Source organism: Orcinus orca, chromosome 20 (assembly GCF_937001465.1).
Source record: "Orcinus orca chromosome 20, mOrcOrc1.1, whole genome shotgun sequence".
Lineage (NCBI taxonomy): Eukaryota > Metazoa > Chordata > Mammalia > Artiodactyla > Delphinidae > Orcinus > Orcinus orca.
Window position 1 is genome coordinate 20,377,069 of NC_064578.1, and position 25,571 is coordinate 20,402,639.

Consider the following 25,571-nt stretch of genomic DNA (forward strand, 5'->3'; position numbering starts at 1 on the left):
AACTTTCTAATTTAAAAATTTGAGCAACATATTTGTAAACTAAAATAAATAGAATATGCAGAAAGAAATGGAGATTTTTGTCCATGATATTAAAAAATATGTGGGTCTGGTTCATCCCAACCTTTATTTAATCACTTGTTGATTCAGTCAACATCTTATATGGGCTTGGCCATCGGATTCACTGGTGGACCAAGTACATAGTCCCTGTCCTCAGGGAGCTAACAGTCCAGGTTAATTTTTTATCAGAATAAATATATTCTGGGATTAACAGATGCTAAATTAAAAGTGGAGAAAAAGAAAAACAGGAGATTACAGTACTATATTTTACAGTAATATATTACTGTTTATTTACAGTAATATATTACAGTGCTATATGTTGCATGCATGGAAGTATGTAGGGTAAAATTTATTTTCCATTTCATCCAATACACACAGACACATAGACACACATATGCACACACACACTCACAGTGTCACCCTGTCTCTACCTGGCTCAGAGACCCAGGATTTATACCAATCATGAAAGTAGTTTTAGTCATTTATTTAAAGCGCTTGTTCTTGACAGGGACAGTTGACTCTCCTACGTCTTGTTTAGTCCCACCGATATCTACTTACAGACATAATAAAGAATAAATAAATGAAAGCAATCAGTGAGGACAGACAGAGTTCCCTTATATCTGAGGGGCCATCACCCCTACAGGGAAAGGGCTGTACCGGGGCAAAGACAGGAAAGCCCTGGCAGCAATGCATACAATACAGGTGATTCCTATGTTTTATTGAGTCATTGGTTTCAAGTGTCAGAGAACCAAACAGATGGACTAGGGGATGATCTCACCTTGGTCCCTCCATACCTGAATGGAAGAACACCTGTTACAGACTAGCAATTCCATGTGGCATCACTCAAGAACTTTTATAAAAAAATATAAGTCAAAGGGGGTGGTTGGGAAATAGTGCAGAACAAAGAAAGAAATAACATCACCTTGAAAATAAGCTGCTATGTATACAAGTTGGGTGTGGAGCGAAACATATGGAATGTTTGGTGAAATACAGGAAGTTGGGACCCCGAAACACTATTTGGAAGCCTTTTTGGAAACAACTACAATACAGACTGATATGAGAACAATGGAGTGAGTGATATAAGAATAAGTTCCAAGGAAGCTAACACTCAGCTGTAGGGAGGTGAACCAGTAACTACCCACAGTGAAGACAGAAATGATGAGAAAGTCAAATCCAAGCTGAGTAGGATAAACTTGAAAACATGTCTCCAAACTGGATCCTTCCTTCCCTCTCTCCCTCCCTCCCTCCCTCCCCTCCTTCGTTTTCTTTCCTTCAAGACTGTTTATTGAACAGCCAATACATGTCAGAGGAATACAGAGCAAAAGATGAGAAAAGGATGAAGAGACAGAGAATGGATATAACACACATGCGTTTTAGATATTTCTAAAGATTAAAAGCGAGCAATTGAAAGAAAACAATCATCAAGGGTATAATTAGATACAATTTTCTGAAGCCGAAAGGATCTAAATATGGAGATCAAATATCGCCACTGTACTGTAAAAAGAGATAATGAAAAAAAGATCTATACCTAGAAGGGCAGAGTAAATGCCAGAAAATGGAACAACTTGTACAGTGTTTTCAGAGAAAAGCGTGTGACCCAAGAGTGTCTGACCAACTAAATGACCATTTATGGGTGAAGGCAAAAACAACAACAAAAAACAACAACAAAACCCAAAACTTCAAAAAAACCTACACTAACACAAAACAAAACAAAAAGCATATTGAAATTGAAAAACTTCCAAAATATGTTACCAATAAAATCTTATTTGAGGGAAAAAGAGCTTGAATACAATCTGTACATAACAGAGAAACTGACTTGAAATTTGTGACTCAAGAATGGGAAAACCATGGCATTAAGTGTGACTGTGAGAAAAGAAAACAATATAAAGTCAAAAGCTGGAAATATCCTTTCAACTTGAATGTAAATACCAGTATAATTCTCAAAAGTATAATTCTCAGTTATACAGTACTAATATAATGGAAAATGAATTTATAAAGGGGACATGAAAAATAAACGGTTTCAATTGCTCATTGTACAAGAGGGTGAGGGTTGATATTAAATCTTACGGGTCAGAGAAAATTATGATCCAAATCTATAAAAGTCAACCAAAGCAAAAATTTTAAAAGGATGAGTTCTTTCCAAAGTACTGGGGAAAAATAAGCAAAATGTAGCCATAAATAAATAAAATAAAGTTAAGAGAGGTAATGGTAACAGTATGAAAGTTGATATAAAACAAGATGGCCAAGGGAGCAAACTCTTCATATGCATCTCATTACCTCATTTAATCCTCTTTTTACAGTTAAGAAAACTGAGACACAGTCCTTTTAAGTACATACAAAGTGCTTGGAGCAGATTTCTTGGTAGATAGTAACTGGGACATAATAGTAACTTACCATGTAGGAGTCATATAGTGACTTGACTCTTGATATCTCCCATGGCCTTGTAGACGGGCAAAGCCCTTGACTTAACCTGTCTTGGACGGAAGATGCTATCTAAAATCTGTAACATGAGTTTCTCATATTTTATCCCCATACCAACACAATGCTGTTATGGCTCCACTGTCCCGTTGAGAGTCCGGGAGAAGATGGCAGAGGGAAGAAAAATACGTAGCGAGGTCCCCAACAGGTAATAGTATTATTGTCAGCTCTGAGATTTTACCTAGTAGTAACGTCTTATTTACCTCTCATTTTACCTATGTTCTCATAGAGCTGACTCTATAGCCTAGAGGCATGCTTGCTTAACCAAGACATTCCACCCAGTAGCCAGGAGTGAAATGAAGGGCTGACAGTTCACAGCTTTGCTTCCCAGAGGAAACCACACGGAGAGGGGTGTGCGGGCTGCCGATGAAAGGTGTCTGTCAGCATTTTTAGATCATTTTAAAAGATTCCGTATGATTAACAATATTTTCCAACAATTGAGAAGACCACATTTCTCCTATTATGTTCAACAGTAAAATCCCATTCAAGGCTACAGTAAACCAAAAGCCAAAGAAGTTGAAAAATATTGGTTGCAAAATATACTACTGAGGAAATGCAAAAACAGAGAAAGCAGCACTGACAACCTTAGTTTCCAACAAACTTTATTGCAGGCCAAATAATATTAAAGGAGACAAAGAGTGTCATTTTACAATCCATGGTAAAGATAAAATAGCCATGAAAATTTATTTGCCAAATGACATAGCATCAAGATACATAAAACTAAAAATGTTAGAAATAAAATGGGAAATCTAAGGAAACATGTTGCTTTAGGGAGACAGTAACACACCTCTCTTACTCAAGGCAGATAAAACAGACTAAAATAACTAAGTACATAGACAAATTAAAGTAATAAGACTGTTCATATGTTAAAATGTTTCACCAGAAGATTTATAAAATTATATCTTATTCCGAGCCACAACAGTAAGCACAATAAATTCCTTAAAGCAGATGTTTTGTAAGATCAACTCTCCAAATGTAACGCCGGATAAATACAAATCAAAAATAAAAAGAAACAAATAATAACGAACAGTAAAATTTCTCTCTAAACAATTTTGGGTTGATGAATGATAGGAAGTCAATTGCTAATTACTTAGAAAGAAAATAAAGGTAAGAATATGCCATCTTAAACACATGTTATACTGCTAAAGCTTTACTCCAAGGCAAATTCATATAGTAAATCAATTCCTTATTTCATAGGAAGTAAGAAAAGTAAGCTAACAGTCTCTTTAAAATGTTAGACTGAGAACCCAAAACTAACCTAGGGAGACTAGGTAAATGCAAATGATGAAAATAGGAACAAAAAGAAATTGAAATAGAAAATAATTATCAATAGAAGAAATAGATCATTGCAGGAAATGGTGTCCAACCCTTCTCCCCCCACCCGTGCCCCCTGTGTCATAGAATATCAAGAGTAAATAAAATAGATCAACTAGATCAACTTCCGATAATCTTATTAAAGAAAAAAAAAAAAAAGGAATCACCATTCACCCTTAAGGAAAATTAAAGAGATACTGGATAATTGCAAATACAGAGAACGTTTAGAAGTAAGAGAATCCAATTATAGTGCACAACTTGAGGTAAACACAATGATAAAATTATTGATAAAATCAATTATTTAGGAAAGAAATAGAAATAACTGAAATTGGCTCCAGGAAAAAAAAAGTCCCGCTAATTAATTGCATAGACGAGTAACCACAGAAGAAAATGAAAGCGTACTGCTTTAATGTGGCAAGCAATTTCACTGATGGGTTCTCTCAAACTATTGAAGATCAGATAATCTCTGTGACTTATAAATTCTTCCACAGCATAGACAAAATATGAATATGTATTTCTAAGCAATGCCACAGACTATATAGATTTGATATTCCTTTCTACTAAAATACCTTTGACGATGCAAAAAGACAAATTAGCAAAACAACATAAATTTAACAGAGGACTGTAGAACCATATGCTCTGAGTTTATGTAATAGATTTAATAGAATTCTAAGCACAATCTCAAAACCAAACAGGCCCTACAGTTCAAATAATCTAGAGAAAAGTCTGAACCTATCAAGTTCTCTCTCTCACGTAAGTATTTCAGTGCACATACATACGCACGTACTCTCTCTCACATGCACACACACACACACAAATACAGAGCTTTGAGACTCACCCTCGCTGTCTAAGCTTCACTTGAAGTCCCAGTAGTTTCACTGATGAGAGTGGTAGGTGACCATCCACAAACATTGTGGAAAATTTATTACAAACGTGGAAGTTCTAGAAGCCTGCTCAGTGCTCGGGCTTCCATTAACTTCTGCACTACTGCTTGCTTTTAAAGACATGGAAATAACCCAGGGAGATGCAGAAATAAAAGTGGTGGCAGGAGAAATGTTTCATTCTGGATTATTTATTTGCCTGAGAAAAAGTAGCATAACTAATGGCAGGGAACCCACTTGTTGGAGCAGGACAAAACTAAACCTGACCCCAATGAATGCATGGCTGTGGCCAGTATTCCAGGGAACCTGGGTGGTGACTATGACGCTATTGACTCTGGCTCCTAAAAAGCATAGGTTTAGTTTTATTCCTCCCAGTTTGGGATGAGCCAAATAAACAAATAAATAATTTTTAAAAATCACTAACCTGAGGGGCTTTGCTTAAGAGAAAGGAAGCTTTGCTCTGGAGACTCAAAGAAAAAATGTATCTCTAAAAGTTATATTTTCTAAGATAAGTTTAAAATGTAAGAAGTCCAAGGCAAGTCCTGGAAACAGCCTCTGTGAAATAGAATCAAGGTGGTACATGAGAGGCAAGAGATTAAGATGAATGCAGAGGGGCAAAGAGAGTCCCTTGGGAGAAGAACAGAGCATAAGAAATCTCAAAGCGTCATGGTGGAATTTTAAATTTGCATTGGAGGCAACAGAAAACAACTGACATCACAGTGGAATCAATGACATCCCTGGAATCAATGATGTGGACTGAAAATAAGAGAAGACACGTTGCAATCTGCCATATGTTCCCACTAGGAGATTTGGAACATATTTTAATTTTACTTTTTGGTAATTTAGGATTCTCCTTTTAATTTCCAATTTTTCACTCTGCTCTAATCAACTGATTCTTTTAGAAGCTACTGGACCTACGTAGACTATGTAGACTTCTGCTTCTATGCAAAAGTACCCCAGCCTGCTGCACAGTCCTTGAGTCACTCAACATTTCTCTTCTTCATCACCCTCTCACTAGACCCCCAATGCCCATAATTTCATTCTGAGTGAGATCTGCCTGTCTTCCATCCCCTCCAAGCTTTACCCTTTAGGTGTATACGTCTTCTAATCAACTATGTGGTAGAAAAGCAACTAACCAATTTTATTAGAAGTATGTGAAAAAATAATTGCGAATAGACAAGTTTTTTAAATGGTGCTGCCTGAGGCCATGAAGAATTCTTCTTTGAGAGTCAGTTCAGAGGATTATGATCATTATTTTAACTCCTCAGTGGGTTTTTTTCCCCTGGTTCTTCTGTCCGTATTCACTTTCGTTCCACATAGCAGATTGATTTAGTTATTTAGGTGTTTTGTGTATAAAATCATCTTAATGAGTATTGATTGAAGCGCACGTTTGTGCAACTGCCTTGGAGGTATCTGTAGAATAAGGCCATTGGGTTTCTTCTTGAATAGTTCACAAAGATGCGGTGTCTGTTGTTTTAACAGACCTAGGAACTGTTATCTCAATTGTAGGAACAGTTGGAAGGGTTAGAGATGAGGATTAACAGAGAACCTTTCTTTAAGATTCCTGGGAGCTGGGATGAGCCCTCCACTCCCAGCCCCAGCTATTCTCGAATTCAGGGAAAGCCTGGGCTTGTACTTTCTTCCAAGCTTCCTTTCCTAGAGCTGAACGCAGCTTCAGAGCTGCTGAGGGACCATGCCTCTCTTCAGCCTTGAAATTTAGTTTACGTGGTCCCAGTGGAAGGAGAAGTAGGATAGCCTCTGCGTAGGAAGTGTCGGTTACTGCGTTGGGACCATTCCCTCCAGCCAGGTTGCTTGACTCTTTTTATTTTATATTTTTATTAATTATTATTGGAATATAGTTGCTTTACAATGCTGTGTTAGTTTCTACTGTACAGCAAAGCGAATCAGTTAAACATATACATAGATCCACTTATCCACTCTCTTTTAGATTCCCTTCCCACTTAGGTCACCACAGAGCATTGAGTAGAGTTGACTCTTTTTACATGGAGGACTCCCCAACTTATGTTTCCGCCATCTTGCTCTCTAAAGCTGCATGGGGTGGGCTGGGAATCTGCTTGTGGGACAATCAATTAATCACCTGCTCTCCGACAACCCAAGAACTAGAAGATCCCTCTGTGGGCATTTTTGGTAGTTCCCATTGAGATAAATGGGGATTCTAAATTTTAAATAAAACAGCCTGAACTGCTAGGTAGCAGGAAGGGCCGAAGTTGTTCTGGGAACCATGTATTTTAGCTCTTTTGTTTAGTGGTTTACTAGGTGCTATCATTGCGCTGGTATCACTGACTTTATTTGCAAAATAAAGAAGAAGGAGAAGGAGGAGGAAAAAGAGGAGGCGGAAAAGGAGAAAAAGAAGAGAGGTGAGCCACAATATGAGGGTCACTCTTCTCGAGAGAGAGGAGTTTGGATATAAGCATCCCCCATGAGTCAGCATCCCCCCTAAGTAAGAGAGAAGGAACTTTTACTGTCATGCGCAAGCCAAAGACTAAAGAGAAAATAAAACAAAACAGACAGACAAACAAACAGAACTAGTTAGTTTTTCTCTCTGGAGACTGTGAGGAATGGAAAGGCAACCTAACTCCCGAGCCATGAATCCTGACTCAAGGAGTATGACACGTGGAGTTAGGACTTTAAATGAGGAGGGATTTTGGAAGACTATGAGTTCAACTCCCCATTCTGGAGAAAGACATGGAGATCCTTCAACAAATAACTCTCACTCTTTATGCACGTTTTTCTCAGTCTGCTTCATATCCACTTCGGTCTTCTCCATACCGTCACCCCTCAAATTAGCAATAGTGGCTACGTTGTAGCTTCATTTTCTTCCAGTTTCCGGTTCTCCTTCTGAGTCCTGGGGGCTGGGGCAGACTTTATATAGTGTCTCGGTCCTGAGTGCAGTTTGGGTGTGGAAAGAAAGACTCATGAAGTGAAATTGCTTGCAAGGCACTAGAAGGCTAAGACAAAGCGAATGCCCTAGGGAAGACCAGGTTGAGAGAGCCATGAGCATAGCAGTCTGGGCCGAGCAGGAAATGGCCGGCACACTCAAATTGCACCCTTGGAGGAGAGGGGAGACGGGTGCTATGCCAGGAGCGGGACGTGGCCAGCTTGAGGAAGCTCTGCAGGGAGGGTGTCTAAGGCAGAAGTACCCCAATCTTACTCTCCCGCTCCTGAGTCTTTTTGTAAGGGCGCCCCACTGGCCACATCCGAAGACATGCCAGAAGGTAAGTGAATCCCCTGATGCAGTCCTAACAGGTGAGCCCTCGAGGACAAGGGCAGGAGAGAGGAGTGGACTTGGAGGGGGTGCGTGGAAGTCGGGAGAAGCCCTACAACTTTGACCCAACGGCTGTCTCCCTGCATCGTGGCATGCGTCCATCGCAGGAGCATCAGTGTGGGAGGGAAGGAGTGGGAGCTGAGTGCCCTCTCCTGCACTGCTCATTAGACAGATGAGTCCGACACCGTGCTGCCTCGCGTGGGACAGGACAGCCATTCCTAAGAGAAAGCTCTCTGCAGGTAACACACCAATCCATGGGCGTACAGATGTCTCAGACTCCGGAAAGCACAGAAGCACGTTCTGCAGGACCACTGATAGCATGTTCCCCTCACCGGACTAAAAGAGTAACAGCAACTCATGAAACCCCGTCTGGTTATGGTGCACGTACCAGAAAGTGCAGTGATGTCTTCCATCATTCGATTTTAGTAGAAACTGTTTTCAAATGAAAGTAATCTGTCTTTCTCATGTCTGGGAAGAGTGGTTATTAACTATGGAGAAACTGTCTCTCATAGGAGGTCAATTAATTACTGCATTTTAGAGCTGCTTCTTGAAAAACAGCAATTAATTTCACTGCGTTTCTGGGTATTTCTTCTGCAAACTTTATCCTTTTGAAATCACTGTTATTCTGGGGAGACGTGGAGACTTGGTTATTTCTGAGGGCTTTACAGGAGATCGTATTCTGTCTGTTTGTTTGTTTTAATGAATGCAGGGATAGAATTAGGTTTTAATTATCACTGGCACCTTTTCACTATTGGAAATAGACTTAAGAAAACAGAAAATGGGAAGAATTCATACTGAAAGGGGAGTTGATAAATACTCAGAAAGACTGTTTATCCAAACACATCTTAAGTGACAGTGCTCTCTGATATGAAAGAATAGAGTCCAGACACAATGTGGGGTATTTCTGTTTACTGATTAATATTCTTTGCACTTTCCTTGTCTATCTAGTGGGTTAGTTCTTCTGTAAGATTTTTCTCTGGGCGAGAAAAATCAAAGAGACTATTCTCACCTATTCCTCAAGCTTTTAACTCAGGTTCAGTTGCATTATCTTTGACTGGGTTGGACCCTGCTGCCCTCCCATTTGGTTTCTCAGAAAGCTACAGAGAGCTTGACTAGCTTTTGTCCAGAGGGCGGTGAGCAATGATTTTTCATTGCCAGGGATCATCTGGCTGTGGGAAGTAGCCACATCTGGGTTTAGAGATGTAAGTTGGGCATTTCATGCTGACCTTGCCAGGCCTTCCTGAGGCTGTGAGCTTTCAGACCATTCTCATAGGTAGAAACCAAGGTTTCTCAGCCTCCGCACTTTGAACGTTTTGGGCTGGCGGAGTCTCTGTGCATCGGAGCCTGTTTTGCAGTATCCTCAGCCTCTACCCACTAGATGCCAGTAGCAACCCTTTCCCCTCAGCTGTGATGATCAGGACTGTCCCCAGGCATTGCTAAATGTCCCCTGGGGTGGGGGTGGGGCCAAAATCATCCCTAATTGAGAAGCACTGATATAAACCCAACTATTTATAGCGATAGATGATATATAGACTGTAGATAAATATACATGAGCACATGTATTTATAGCCCAATAATATGAGGGTTGTGGTTTTTGGAAAGACTCCGTGTATTAGGTTCAAGAAACAGAACTGATAGGATATAGATAGATATAGATATGGATATAGATATGTAAGAAGAGATTTATTTTAGGAATTGGCCTGTTTGATTACGGAGGCTGAGAAGTTCCATGGTCTGCCGTCTGCAAGCTGGACGAACAGGGAAGCTGGTAGTAGAATTCAATTTGAGTCCAAAGGGCTGAGAACCAGGAGTGCCGATGTGCAAGGGCAGGAGAAGGTGGAGGTCCCAGCTCACCAAAGAGAGCACATTCTCCCTTCTTCCTACTCTTCGTTCTATTCAGGCTCTCAATGGATTAGATGACGCTCACCCACATCTGTGAAGATAATCTACAGGTTCGAATGTTAATCTCTTCTGGAAACACCCTCACAGACGCACCCAGAAATAATGTTTTACCCGCTACCTGGGAATCCCTTAGCCCTGACAGGTTGACACATAACCATTACCCATCACGCCTTGTTGTGTGTGTTCAGGCACATGTGAATTTCGGCCCAGTCTCTGTCAAAAGCGAGCTCTGGGATACTTCCTCATCTCTGGAGCCTAACAATGTTGACCCCATAGGTTTTGGTGGTAAATATATGAGCTTGCAAAGTGCTTGTTACTGAGCCCAGGATACAGTAGGGGATCCAGGAAAGCTATTTCCTGCCCACATGCAGAAGCTGGTAGTGCTAAATAGACCGATAGCTGTAGTGGAAAGAGAAAAGTCATTCCCTTCATTGACAGATATTTCTACTCTCTTTGCTCTGTGTCAGCTGGAAGAGATGTCTGTCTCTGTTTCATGTGTATCACTTCACATGAGATTGCTTTTCTTTAAAAAGTAAGTGTGTAAGCAACATACAAGCACATTCTCATTGCAAAACTTCCAACACCACAGATAAAACTTGAGTCTCCCTTGACCTTTTACCCCAAGGTCACCCCCATCCCCAGAGGCAACCGTGAGCATCAGATTAAGGTGTTTCCTTCTCAGGTTTTTATATCATTATCAGTTTGCGTGTATAAACACGTTTTAATCTTATACATAGTAATCTGTTACCTTTTTACCGCATATACTGTTCGTGCATGGCTTATTCATTTTAATTGCTATTTGGGCCATCCACAGTCTAGGGCCTTCCATTGTTTCAGATTTGGGGCTATCACAAACAGTCCTGCTGTGAACAGATTAGGTCTCATGGGGCATTTATGTATAATAGTTACCGTAATAATTGTCGAGACAGAGATGGCATGCATATTTTAAATTTTAACAGAAAAGGCCAGGTTGCCCTCCAGAGTGGCTGGAGCATTGTACATTACCAGCATTCAGTAGCGTCAAATCTTTCTTTTTTGCCAATCAGATGGAAACAAACAAACATATATTGTTTTAATTTGCATTCCACTGATTACTGTCCAGAGGAGTATATTTTCTTATGTTTGTTGGCTATTTTTTCCTTTTGAGATTTGCTTCTTCCTTCCTTGTGCCTGCTTCTGTATTGGATTGTCACCTTTTTCTTATTGATTGTATAAATATTTAAAATTTTTTTTTTGGCTGCATTGGGTCTTCGTTGCTGCGTGTGGGCTTTCTCTAGTTGCGGCGAACGGGGGCTACTCTTTGTTGCGGTGCACGGGCTTCTCATTGCAGTGCCTTCTCGTTGCGGAGTACAGGTTCTAGGCATGCGGGCTCAGTAGTTGTGGCTCAAGGGCTCTAGAGCGCAGGATCAGTAGTTGTGACGCACAGGCTTAGTTGCTCTGCAGCATGTGGGATCTCCCTGGACCAGGGCTGGAACCCATGTCCCCTGCATTGGCAGGTGGATTATTAACCACTGCGCCACCAGGGAAGTCCCTGGATGATTAATTTTTATGTGTTCTGCATATTCATTCTTTGTTATACACATCGCACAAGAAGAGATTTTAAGACACTGCACAGTAAGCATTTCAAAGGGCATCGGGTTAAAAAGCTGCTATCTGGGATAATTAGTGAGCGTTCCCAGCGGTAATGTGTCCCCATCTCCTTGTCCCTGCCTTCCTAATTACACCCCTGATGTTGGCTTTCCTCAGCTGCAGGTACCTCCCTGAACCTTCTCGATCTCTTGCATCCTGGGCAGTCCCCCAACTCCGTGCCTCTGAGCTCGGCGGCTGTGGCCTGTGCCTGCTCCGGGCAAGTACAACAGTGTTCCTTGCAACCTTCCCTTCCTCAGAGCTGCATTCCCAAGTGTGCGACACAAAACACCATCCATGGAATACTGATAACTGTTGTGGGCAAACAAGACTCATGACATAAATTTGCAAAACACTTGGTTGAACCAAATTCATTACCTTTTCTCACTGCAGGCCAGTTTTCCCTCTCAGTGCCTTTGCTGTGACACCCTGCATGGTGTCCCTCCAAGAGGGGATGAGTTAGCAGCGTTTCCCAAATGCCTTTGACAAGACAGGACTTCTTCCCTAGAGCTTCTCTTAAGCCCACCTCACCACGGAGGATGCTTCAGGGCATTTTGTCGTGGTGCACGCAACAAGGATGTGGCTTGAAAGCTGTCACAGGCTCTTCCTGGAATTGGTTTGTGTGTGTGTGTGTGCCATGCTATGTCCTCTTTCCTTTGTGTTCTGTGGGCATCTCCCACACACAAGGCGTGGCATGCAGTAATAGTTCCATGATAGCAGCTAGATGATGGGTACCAGCAGGATAAATGTGGGAAGCTGGGGTAGAGCTCTCAGGATGGTGCTGTTTGCAAATTTTCAGGCCTGGGTTTGATGAGCTGTATGCCTTTGGAGCATCTCCTTAGCCTCCATGGGTAGGAGTTTGCCGGCTCTACAGTGGGAATAATAATATCTGGTTGCCAGGCGCTTTTAGGCAAATTGAATGAGATAAAGGATGCACCAGCCTAAAGCAGATGCTCAGATGGGTTCAAACAATAACGTGTTTGTGGTTTGAGTCTTGGCACAGTGTGCAGTGTTGGGAAACCCAGAATCTCGAATGTTCTCTGATGCCCCAAATCCATTCATTTTTCAGAGAGTTAGGTAGCACTTAATGTGGAAGTAATTCGGGGGGAAGAAAACATAGAGGCTCTCATCCTTTCTCATGGCTCTTCCTAGGGGCGTCTCATCAGTTTCCTGGTTTTTCTTCACCCTTCTGGAGCAGCAGCTTATCACACTTGGCAGTTTTTTCATCATTTGCAGAATCAGCCCATCACAACCCCTCGAGATACCTGCCCCCACCAGCGGGCATCACTTCCTCAGAGATCTGAGTCCTGACTCTGTGAGACCCCTCCCCCAGAGCTTCCTCACACCAACCTCTTCTCTTTGTGTTCTCAGCCCTAGCAAGTGGTAGCTACTCCTACAGTTGGTTGAACTGTGACGCCCTGTGGTTCTCTTTTTACCCTTTCAAGTACCTAGTTATCAACTTTATTCCTACTGAACAGTTCTTTATACTAAGTTCTCTCTGTTCAAACAACTGGGTTGGGTTCTGTCTTTAGAGTGGACCCTCACTGATAAAAGAAAAAGGACGAACAGAAGTAAAGAAGGAAGGGATGGGTTAGAAGGAAGATTGGACGTCGCTAGTCCTCTAAATCCATGTCTTGTGCTCACCCCCGGAGCTCTCAGCTGCCAGCCAAGTCCGTGACCGGCTGACTCACACCCTCCTTGCTAGAACTCTGAACACTCAGTGCACGATGCTTCCCTCAAGCACATTAACACATTCACCATAGATTAGCTGGCTAATCATGATGTGTCTCTTGTCTTCTCGTGGGACTGGCTGCTCAAATGTGTTTTTCTTTAAGGTGATGGAAAGTCATCAGTAATTCATTAACGTGTTCTGGTGATGTTGATTGCTGTTATAATGATTGTTACGTGGCTGTATTAGGTTATGGGTATTAACGTCGTCTCTTTGACGGGAACCCGTTGATGAGCCACATGCACTTCCCGTAGAGACTCAGCCCGTGAGCGTGGTATTTGGAGCCAGAGGGAGACCAAGGACTTTTCTAGCGATGGCCTCGATAGTGTGTGCTCTGAAGTCAGACAGCCGGGCTCTGCCTTTAATTACTTAGACAATTCACTTAGCTTTCCTGCTCTCAGTGTCCCCACCTCTGAACTGGGGACGATGATGATGATGATGATGATAATAATAGTAATACCTCCTCATAGATTGTTGGCAGATTGAATAAGATCATAGAGCTTAATGTATCTTAGGGCACCCAGTATCTTTTTAAAAAAATATTAATTAATTAATTAATTAATCTGGCTGCGCTGGGTCCCAGTGGTGGCACGTGGGATATTTTTTTTTTAGTTGTGGCATGCGGGATCTAGTTCCCTGACCAGGGATCGAACCCAGGCCCCCTGCATTGGGAGCATGGAGTCCTAACTACTGGACCACCAGGGAAGTCCCAGGGTGCCCAATATCTATCATTGCTTCTATAAACGGCTCCAGACACAACAATTTTGAGCCCTGAAACCCTTCTTTCTAACCCAACTCCAACTTTTAAGCTTATTTCTCTCATCAGGTACCCATTAAGACAAAGAAGTGGATAGACTGTATCTTTGTGTGCCAGGGTAATCGAACAGTGCCTGGCCCTTGGTAGGTGCTTCATAGATGCTCATTGAATGAATGAGTCTATTGGTAAACCCTGGGCTTTGCGATCATAAAGATTGAGACTGAATCCACCGTCTAACACTACATAAGCTGGATGAGATGCTGATTCTCCATGGTCCTCATGTTTCTCATCTATAACCAGGGACAATAAATATCCATCTTACTGTAGTGGTTCCCGGGAAGCTTGTTAAATAAGATGCATATTCCCAGGCTTGTCCCTGGAGATGCTGAGTCAGTAAGTCTGGGATGGGCCCTGATGCTTATATTCCAACAAGCTTCCAGGGAGGAGGGGGGTGGTTCCATGTGGGTGCCCTGAGGACCACACTCTGAGAAACACTGCATTGCAAGTTCGTTGTGAGACCTCAGTGTGGCTGCAGGTGAACTACTCCTGGCTGGTGTCCAGTCAGTCTTAACACCCTCCCGCTTCAGTGATTGAGAGATCCTTTGTGGTGGGGCACCTTCTGGATTTTATGGCAAGACATTTGGGCTTAAATGTCACACCTGCCAAAAGACAGCTCTGAGAGATTAGGTAAATTACTTTTCGGGCTGTCTCTTTTTACCTCATATGTACATACAGGTTTGAAGGGATCTTTTCAAGAGTATCACGTGAGAAACTATGAGAGAAACACTCTGCAAACCATAAAAGGTCTTTCAAGTGCTATGTTTTTCATTTTATGGGTTCATTTTCTTTTTTATGATGAGCCCCTAAATCCATATCCTTAATCCTAAACCAGAAATGGTTTCTTTTCAAATAGAGAATCGTTTATAAGGTGAATCGGAATTAAGGTAGCCCAGGGGACCACTCGTAAGATACAGAGGCCGTGTCGAAAGGAGACACAAGTATCAATGACCAGCCTGAGGTGACAGGTGCAGGGCCTGAGGACGGAGCAGGCTGGGATGAGTAGTGGTCTGGCATTGTGCCGCTGCCCAGTGCCCCTCCTCCCGTCCCTGCTGAAGGCTCCAGTCTGGTCCACACCGCTCACTCCCCAAGCTCTAGTCTCCGTCTACACACCTCTCTCCTCCTTTCCTGCACTCTCCAGGGTGGGGTCAGGGAGCATCCAACACCTTTCTTGTTGTCACCTCCATGTTTCTAATTATGATGAGAAAAGGCCACGTTTCTGGAACTCAGACCCTGGCAACTGTCTTTGATTTAACGAGAGCTGATGACGGGGAGAGTCAACGCGTTTCTGAGTCAGACAGACTTGAGCTTGAATCTGTGCCCTGTAAGCTTTCTGTCTCTGATACATCCTCGCAGCCTCTGATCCTCACTCTCTTCCTTACCTAGAAGCTGCTGCTAAGGATAAGTTCCTCTCTTGATTGACGTGATCAATAAATGGGGATCAAGAGTGGAAGAAAGAGGCATTAATCGAGCACCTACTGTGTGCCTGACCCTTTGGCTACGTTAGTACGATCCTCACGGGCCAGTGTTCTTGGGTTATCCCCGTCATCATCCTGTTAGAGCCAGGTGTCAGGAGCACAGGGATGTGTGCCCCTCCCCTTCACTAGGATCTCCCCAGCATCTAGAACATGGCAGACCTGCAGTCACGCATTCTCCCTTTGGAAGGAAATGGATTCTACCAGAAACGAAAGTATCAGCAATCCACCGAAAGCTGCATGGCCTGGAAATGCCAGAGCAGGAGCCCAACCCCAGCCCGCCTGCTTCTGAGGCCCCGACACTGTCATGCGCAGTCACGTGGGTAGCCCAGCTTTCAGTGCAGGGACAGGCTGGGTGTCCCTGCCACGCTCTGGACCTGTGTGCTTGGGACCTCTCCTGTCTCCCTTAGATCTTTACCTTCCCCCTCACTATCTCTCAGACTCACCATCACCTCATTAACATGCAATTGCACGATTCCTCAACATTATAGGAGAAAGCAGTTAGATAAAATGAAGGGAAAATAGTACTATTTGCAAAGACCAGTAGTACTGAGCTTTCCACCTTATCTAGGGGCTAAATGAGCCTGTGGAGCCTCACCACCCTGACCACCTGAAACCCCCCAGGGGTGGAGTGGGGTTTTTTTTCACTTCTGTCTCTTATACGATACATGATCTTTACATTTTGCCCACCGTTGTGAAATCTAATGGCATCATTTTCATGCACGGACACGGGCCTGCCAGCTGACAGTGGTTAGCAATTCTTATTACAAATATATCTTCTAATTCCTGAGCTAGAATTGTAAAGCTTTTCTATAGTGACACTGAACCAAAATATCAAAATTGCTCAAGCCTTTAAAGAAAGCGGCAGCAAAAGGTTGCGGAATGCCTTGTAAGTAATGCTGCGGCTAGGCTGTCCAGAATACAGATCGGATGGCTGCCTGAGTTCTCCTGTCACCTCAGATCACCCAGGAACTCAGACTCTAAGCTGCCAGTGCCTTTGGCAGGAGTTTGAGCAGAGAGAAAGAGAAGGTGAGGGGTAGGGGGGAAGAGAGAGGGAGGGGAATCTCTTTGAAAAGAAACTTGTGCAGAGTTTTTATCATGACCACTCTCTGGACGTGGAAGGGCCTCTTTGGGGTTTGGAGCAAAAACAACTGAAACAGGATGCGTCTGTCAGGTCCCACCCGTAGGCCTGCGGTCTGAAGGAATCCTCCTCCCTCTTCTCAGGCCACATCCGCTTGGAATTTCCTCAAGACACAATCCACCATTCATATTCCTAATGAGGGTACCTCTTCATTTCTTCCCTCCAGCCCCGGACGGGCAAAGGTTGTCTTCTTTGGTGTCCCACCACCTCCTGGGCTTCTCTCTATCACAGAAAAGCCAGTGTAGACAATTGGGAAACATTCTGGCTTTGAAGCTGAGGTGAGCTTCTGTTTTGGGCATGTGACTTAGGATACAGGGCAAGACATCTTACCTCTCAAAGCCTTAATCAATTCACCATCAAATGGGCTTAATGATATTCACTGAGTGGAATTATTTCGTGCGTTAAATGAGATAATATGAGCAGCAGCATGAAAGGTAGGGTTTATTTGTATTTGTATGTCTTTTACCACCTGCGATTTGGGGTGGCTCTCTTCTTTAGAAGACGGGGCTCCTTGGGGGATCCCCTAGCCCCACAGCTCTGAGGATGCTGCTAGGACCCAACCTCTCTCCTGATCTCTTGACTCTGTTGGTCTCTGTGTGCTGGCTTCTTTCTGCAGGCAGGCTTTCTCCCTGTGGTTAGGAAGACGAAAGATGGCAACCCTCAAGTAGCATCACGTCCTCACAGCTTACCATTCTGCAGGGTCAGGCTGCGGTGGAATGGAGGAATCTTTCCCCCACTGCGATCCACATAGGAATCTCAAGGAAGGCTGGTTGGCACACCTGGGTCGCATTTCCACCCACAGATCCCATGTGGGAGATGGGATAGCACATGCCTAAGTATCGACTCCCTCTACCTCCTGTCCTAGTGTTCTGGAATGGGGGTGGGCAGTATGGGTGCCTATTCCCCCAGGACCACAGGAGCAGGAATAGTTATTCAATAGGAACAGACTGCTGGCACCAGGAAAGGGAAGGATCCCTGGGAAGTCAAAACAAATAGATGTGCATTGCAAGGCCAAACCCTGCTTAATCAATTAATCAACAAACAAACGCATGACAGCAGGGTTTTGAGCGAAGAGCCCTGGCTTGGGAATAGGGTAAATAAAGTTCAAGTCCCAGTGCCTCTGTTGACTCGGGTGACTTTGTATGTTGGGACCTTGCCTCTCTGGGGCTGGCATCATGGGCTACAGAACTTTCTGGTTGGATTAGAAGATCTCCAAGGCCCCTTCCAACTTTGCGTGTCTGTTATCTCATGCTGCTGCTCTTTAAGAAAGAATCGTAGGTTAATTGCAACAGGGCTCTTTCGGCAGGCTCTGGAGAAAACCATATAGATATCTATAGGTTAAATAGGGTAATGGCAGGCTTTCCCTGACTCAGGGGAAGTGCAATTTAGAAGATGAAAAATAAGTAAGACTAGCCGTCGTATTTGGGACAGTGCTGAGCTCTCTTTAGGGAAGACCACAGACACGGGCGTTCTGCCAGCTGCCCGTGGGAGGGTCAGGTTGTCTGGCAGGAGGGACGAGCTGGGGCTATAAGGACAGGGACGGCACAGGGAAAGCACATCATTGTTGCCATTCTCAGGATTAAACACAATGTGTTGGGCGATGACTTAGCCTTGCATTGAATAGGTGAGGAAACAGAGGCTCAGAAAAAGGAAGGCTTTTGGTCTCCCAGCCAGGACTGGGGTCAGAGAGCCCCTGGACTGCATTCCTCAGGCCCCATGGAAAGGTCTGAGTGGTACAGGCCATGTGCTGGCCTTGGCTCAGGGATGGGGGCCCACCCTAATGTGAAGAGCCAGTATCAGGCTACTCGACGTTCAAGGCCAGGCAAGAGGGAGACAAGGGGCCCGGCCCCCACCTCAGCAGCCATCTGGGGGGGCGTGGGGGGCTGTTGTCTGAAGCCCAGAGCCCTGGGATCCTTCCTGTCCTTCCCACACCCCTCCTTCTTCTTCCTGCCTCCCAACACACATGACATGGACTCCGAAGGCCCGAGGAGCGCTCTGCCGTCTAAGGACTTGAGTGGTACTCAGTTCAGTAGACAGGCGGCTGTTCGTGGCCCGGATTGGAGCCAGAGGGACCCAGCGGTCAAGGCCCCCGGGGAGGGCTGGGCCCTGTGCTGCAGGAGCTCTGAGCGCTGCTTGCCTTTCTCAGACCAGCCTTGGTGACCGCTGGTCACTTTCCCCTGCCTTTGTTTCTCTCCTCATCTATGTCTGCCCCTCTCTGACATTTCTTCCTTTGGTTCATTTGTCCCTTATGACTCCATTTGCTTTTGAGTTTCTTTGTTCGCTTTCCGCCTCTCTATTCCTTTCCCATCTGCGCAACCCTCTTTTCTCGTCTCTTGCTGTGTCTTTCTCTGCCTTGGGTCTCGGTCTTCCTCTCTCTGCTGCCATCCCTGATCCCCCCGACCCCTGCCCTCTCTGTTTCTTCCTTTGCGGAGCTCGGCTGACTCCACACACAGCCCAGCGCCTCCCTAGCTCAGCCCCATCTCACCCTGGATCTCTAGGTCCTGGGTGGCTTCCTCCTGAAGGCCCAGGCCTGGCCCCTGACGGAGAGCCTCCCCCTCCGGGCTTGTCCCCCAGCTCCTCCCTCTCTGAGGTCCCCTCAGCCTGGGGATGTTGATGAAGTGCCCTCTTCACCCCAGTTGGGGGCCTGGCACTCTGGAGAGTAGAGGGGGCTTCGGGGGCAGCGAACCGAGACATGAGGGCTCACCCCTGGCTCTGCCCTCCGTCTGGGCCGGCCCGGCTCCCCTCTGTCTGCAGGCTCCCCCTTCAGAGACTCCACTGCCCTTACCCACCGCTCTCCCAGTGGACTTGAGGGCTCAGGGAGAGGGCCGTCTGCATAGTGGGTCCTCAGTAGATGCCACCCCCATGTCCCCAGCCATCTCCCTGTTGTATTCCAGGGGCAGCCCTTTACCTCTCCGGTCTAAGATTGTTCACAGACTCCACAGTCAAATAAGCATTTATTGAGCACCTACTGTGTGCCCGGTGCTGTGCTAGGTGCTGTCCTAACGCCTGTACCTTGGGAAACAAGCTAGGCATGGCCCCTCTCATCACAGGCTCATGCGCCACGCGCAAAGTCAGACAGCAAGCGAGAACCGACGGTGCCAGGTGGTGAGGGCTCTGCCTGGGGAATTGCAAGACTCTGGGGGTCCTGGGGGTGGGGGGGTGGCACCCAACCAGGTCAGTGAGGTTTAGGGAAGCCTGCCCTGAACAGATGCTCTCGCAAGCTGAGACTGAAGGATGTATTAGATTTTCCTGGTAAAGGGGTGGGTGTATGTGACGGGGATTGGAACTTATCCCGGTGGAAAGAACAGCCGCTGTGAAGGCTTCAGGTCAAGGAGAACGTTTCTCCCCATCCCTTGTTCCCCAGGAGAACACACCTTCGTCCTTCAGGATTCAGCCCAGCTGAGACCCTCCCTCCTCTGAGTTCCTATAGCCCCCTCCCCCGTTCCGCCAGGAGAGCCGTGTGTTACCGCTTGACATCCTGGTCCCCTCAGTGGACAGGGGCCATCTCTGACATCCCAGAGCCCGGTACCAAACCTGGGGTCGTCAGTTCTTAGTCAGTGTCGTTGAGTTCTGATTTATGAACAGATGGAAGGGTGGAGGAATTTAAAAAGAAAAAATGACGGCGTTCTGGGCATGATCCAAACTCCGAGGCTGCCAAAGCTTCCTTCATGCACCCAGGCTCCGTCCAGAAACCCCGTTTCTTTCCAGCGTCCTGGGGATTCTGTAAAGGCTGATCCATCACTGTCTCCAGCTGCCAAGAACGCCTTTTTCTCCAAGAAGTCAAACTAACCCCCAAATGTTGGATGCGTTTGTGTGTGTTTCCTGCAAGCTGAGGCATGGCTTTCGAGAAGTAATCAATTCCCATTGACTGGCAAAATGTGACTTGTGTCCTCTTGGCCAGTTTTGGACGGCAAAGTTCATTAAAAGCAGGCATCTGGCAAGTGGACACCCCTCAGTGCTACGGTAATAAGGACTTACTATGCCGAGCAGCAGGATCTGCCCTAAAGAGTCCCTGGCATGTTTTCGTGGGGACTTGCCCATCTGCAGCAGCATTTTTTGTAAATGAGTAATTTGACCATGGTAAAAATCCATGAGGAGTTTTTCCGAGCTTGGCCGGTGAAGGGTTGGGAGAGAACTCGATGGAGAGGAGAGGGGGAGCTTTGGCCTGTGGGGGTGTGGAGACCCCTTCCATCCCTCTTTCTCCTTCCTGCTCTGACCCCCACGCTTCTGGCCAGAGATTTCTCTTGTCATCACTGGCAGGAGAGTGGTTTGGCCCCAGGCAGACCAAGGCACTGCTCTGGAGTCTTGTGGCCCCTTGGAGCGGACGGACCCACATCTCTCCCACAGTTGTTTGCTTTCAGAGGCTCCCAGGGCTGGAGCTAGGAAGGTATCCATTGCTTCCTGAATTTGCACAGGGCAGCGGCTTCTGGAAGTCATCAACTCTGAAAGCAAACCGGCACAGGGCCCCCTGAGCGGGCAATCCAACCCAAAAGCAGGAGTTTGCTTAGAACTGGTGTTTATGGGGTGCCCATCACGTCAAGCTATGTGATGGGCTCATCCGCATGCAGAGATGCCTCATGGTCTTTAGAGCAAACACCAGAGCTGGAGATCATCAACGCCCTGGTTTGAAAGCAAAGCATCATGTTTTGTTTTCCATTTTAAAATGTTTACATGGGGGGGCTTCCCTGGTGGCGCAGTGGTTGAGAGTCTGCCTGCCGATGCAGGGGATGTGGGTTCGTGCCCCAGTCTGGGAAGATCCCACATGCCGCGGAGTGGCTGGGCCCGTGAGCCATGGCCGCTGAGCCTGCGTGTCCGGAGCCTGTGCTCCGCAACGGGAGAGGCCACAACAGTGAGAGGCCCGTGTACCGCAAAAAAAAAAAAAAAAAAAAATTTACAGGGAAGGTCTAAAAGGTTATGCAAAACAAATATTGAATTACTTTTGAGAACTGGAGCTAGAGGTTTGGAGAAGGCTTTGAATTTGTACTTAACATCCTAAATATGTTATTCATAAGTTTAAGAAGTAGTTATTAAAATACTTATTATAGAAAGTTTGGAAAACATAGAAAATAAGACAAGAATAATATGATACCTGTTAGATACGATGAACATTTCCATTTCATCCAATTAAACTAAGACTCAATGCACCCAGATTCATACAGATGAAAGACGAGCCAGGATTTGGTTCAGATTTGGCAATGGTTTCTACCCTCCTGGGGTTTCTGAAAGTGTTTTCTACATAACCCTTGGTCCTAGGAGAGCTTGCTCTAGAGGGATAACGGGCTCCGTGCTCAGATAAGAGTGGGATATGGTGGTTCCATGTCTTACAATTGATGATTCACCGTCAGTGTGCTTACAGTATGTATTTGCTTATTAAAGGCTCTGAGAAGTCCTGTAAACCTCCCATGAAACTGCATTCCACTCATTTTGGAAAACGCATGCTCCCTCCTGCCCTTGCCCATCCAACCCTCTCCTTCCACTGGTGTCTCTGGAGTCTGTGTGGGCAGGTGGGGACCGTATGGTGGAGGCAAGGGAGAAGTAACCTCCAAAAGTCCTCACTTCTGGGAGGAGCGGTGGGAATCTTACTGGCCCACACATTTTTTTTTTTAACAGATGAGGGAATTGCAAAGGGGAAATGAGAGTGCCTCACCCAGTGTGACGGAGGAAGTCAGTGGCAGGATTTTGACTTGAACCCCAGCCTCAAGAGCAGGACCTGGGCTCCTGGCAGATGTGGCTCCCCACGGAGGCCTGAGGTTCAGCTCGGGTGCTCATGCGAAGCGGGGCCTGCCTGGTCTGGCTGTGGTGTGGCGAGTGTCTCCAGCAGAATCTGATCACGAAGGCTGAGGTTTAGCAGCAGAAATACACCAAGCCGCCTGGCGAGTTTTTTGCTTGTGCTGCATAGGAGAGGTTATTTCTGGACTTTGAGGATGGGTGGTGCTGCTTCAGCCCCCTTTTCCTAGCAGCACCCACTTTTCCATGGCACGTAAGTTTGGGCCTCAGCTGAACTTGTCCTGGAGCCTTCTGGGGGCCAGGCTCTGTGCCCGATGCTTTATCCGGCTCCCCTACTCAGTCTTCCCAAAGGTCCCATGAGGGGGCCAATCCCACCTCTTTCACATTCTGGAGAGGACTAGGTTGCATTGTCACGGCCAAGAGCCCAGGCCCCAGAACCCACTCCCCACCTTCCATGAAACCATCACTGACCCATAGCTTTGAAATCCCAACACTCTGAGTGGCCTGCAGGGATTAGAGATCCCCACACCTTACATTCATTGATTTACATTTTCATCTTTTCCTGAGCATGAACTAGAGGCCAGGAACCATCTAGACATTGAATCCAAAGGTATTAAGACACCTAGTTGGGGACAATTGTGTGTAGAGCTCACCGAGGTAGTGGTGCTTGATAAAGCTAATTTCTGGGTGCAGGCAAGCTTAGGAGGGCCTTCTACGTAAGGGACAGCTCAGATGGATTTTGAAGGATGAGGCAGGCTTAACAGGAAGGAGCCAGGAGGCACGGCTTTCTTTTCAATGGAAAAGCTTAGCTGAAAGGGGTGGAGGTGTGAAACAGCACATCTGGAGGCCAGCTGTAGAGCAGCCCAGGAACAGGGGGGATTTGGAGGGAAAGGAGTGAATCCAGCCTCGGTGGTGGGCAGGGGTCAAAGGCCAAATCTGGGGAATGGCATGAATAAACGCACATTCAGAAAAGAGCCCCGTCTGCAGTGCAGAGGACAGATTAAGAAGGCCCCCAGGGAATGCATGAGAACCAGGCAGGAGACAACACCCTGGTCCAGGGGCTGCCTGGTCAGTGGAGCGGCACTGAGACAGTCATCGGAGGTGGGGAAGGCACCTGAGAGGTGAAAGCGAGGGAGGGTCTGCTCAGATGGGGGGCTGAGGAGGGAGGGTCCAAGTCAACTTCCGTGTCTCTGACCAGTGTGGTTGCAGAACGCAGACCACGGTCTCAATTCCACGTGAGAATGAGGCATTGAGTGCGTATCTAAACACAATCTGATAGCTAGACCTTTGGAAGTCTTTCCCCATACATTAAATCACTAATCAGTCATGTTTTAGGCATACCAAGGGCCAGGCAGTGGGGAAGGTCCATCCTAGGTGTAGATAATAAGGGAGTACTTTGTTGGCGGAGAGTTGGATAAAAATCAGTCAACTTTCTCTTATCACCTTATGCCGGAAATTCTAAACAGCATGAGGAATAAAATACAGCAGGTAGATTTCTCCCACCACTGACTGGCCTGAACTTTTCGGTTTGACCCTTCAGCCTCCAGCCTGGCAGGTAGATTTCTCCCACCACTGACTGGCCTGAACTTTTCGGTTTGACCCTTCAGCCTCCAGCCTCACTGGCTGGTTTAAGCTGATCTCATTCAGAGGGCCGTGCACTTTTCCTAGCGGGAGCCCTGGCAGCGGGTCTGTTTGGCAGGCTACTAAGTGTGGCTTGGAGGGCTTTTGAGTTTCTTCCTCAAGAATGTTTGTAAGGGCCTCACTCTCCCTTCATACATCCCCTCCGCAGTCTTCAGACTCCTGAACAGATTGCCTTGCCGCGTGGGAAGACTCTCACAGCTTCTCGTCGGCAGATCTTCAGGTGTATTACTGATCAGGGTCTCTGGCCAGGAGGAGGCCCGGCCCTTCTCCTCCCCAGGGAAAGCACTCTCGGTCCCTTAAGTCATGTAGATGCCCCCCCCCCGCCCCCCCGAGGGAGCTTGCAATGTTTGGCCTTTCTCTGGGGCAGCAACAGTGATTCACAAGGAACGTGCAAAATATTGCTCGTGGTGGGTGCCGTGTCAGGGCCTCTTGGTATTAAGGCTCTAAATAAAGCCTCATCGTGAAGGGAGTGGGACAGGGAGAGCAACTGCAGGTGATCCTTCCAGAAAGGATCTTTGGAGTCACTGCCTGAGAGGGTAGAACCTGGCAGCCGGCCCAGAGGAGGGCAGGGGTCAAGGCTCTTCTCAGACGGGGCTCTAAGGCCTGATTGTAAGTTGCCAGCAGCGTCCTCAGCTCTTCTTGCAGCTGCGAATCTCCTGCCCCTCCGCCTTACATTTTCATGCACGGACTTGGGGGGCTCTGATTTTGGGGTGGGGGTGGTAGTGGGGTGAGGGTAGGCCAGGGACACTGGGACACAGCACCTGGACAGAGGGACACAGCGTTCACCAGGAATCATATTTTGTATGCTCCTCCTGGACCAACCTGGCTGCCCCAGAGAAAGGTCAAGTTCCTACCTCTACTCTGTGCCCTAGAGCAGTGGCTTGAGACGGCAGTTCTGGGTCATGCCCAGCTCTCAGGTGTGTGCCTCCCAGTACATGCCACCTAGGTCCAGGTTGAGACTGCAGATGCAGCAATTGTTATCCACAGATGTGGGACGAGCATTTGCTGGCTGATGACAAAACCCCTGGGTAAGTCTGCTCTCACTGATACTCCTTCCAACAGGTCAGCTCACGTGAGGCCTGGTTCCCCTTACCGTCACCCGACGTCCAGATTGATACACATTTACTTAACCGGTGGTAACGCTTTGGGTGAAAATGGCATCTTATGTTGGTTGCATTTTTGCTTCCTGATTACCAGTGAAGGCGAATACTGTTTGATGTGTGTTGTCGGTTTATGCATCTGTTTCTGGGAATTACCAGTTCAAATCCTTAGGTCATTTTCTGTTGGCTTGTTTATTTCATCTTTTACCTATTGATTTGTAGACATTTTAATATGTCCCCATCTTTAATCTTTTTTTCTCATCATGAATATTTTCTCTGTTATAAATTTTGAAAATATTTCTTGTAATCCAGGGTTTTGTTGGTTCCCTTTACAGCATTTGTGTTTAGAAAGCCTGACTTAACCTCAATATTAGAAATATATTTCTCTGTGGTTTTTTTT

The 25,571-nt window shown here is 46.0% G+C and overlaps 1 long non-coding RNA gene across 4 annotated transcripts in view; it reads left to right on the forward strand.

The window, feature by feature from the left end:
- The first annotated feature begins 669 nt into the window (after nucleotides 1-669).
- The window catches only part of LOC117197007 (uncharacterized), a 234,244-nt gene continuing 209,342 nt past the window's right edge, over nucleotides 670-25,571 (forward strand). For 2 of the 4 annotated variants that reach the window (XR_004477474.2, XR_007474106.1), the window contains exon 1: nucleotides 693-2,683. This is a non-coding gene — a long non-coding RNA (uncharacterized LOC117197007). Of the gene's footprint in view, nucleotides 2,684-25,571 lie in introns of all 4 variants that reach the window. The other 2 variants (XR_007474105.1, XR_007474104.1) reach the window with 2 other exon arrangements.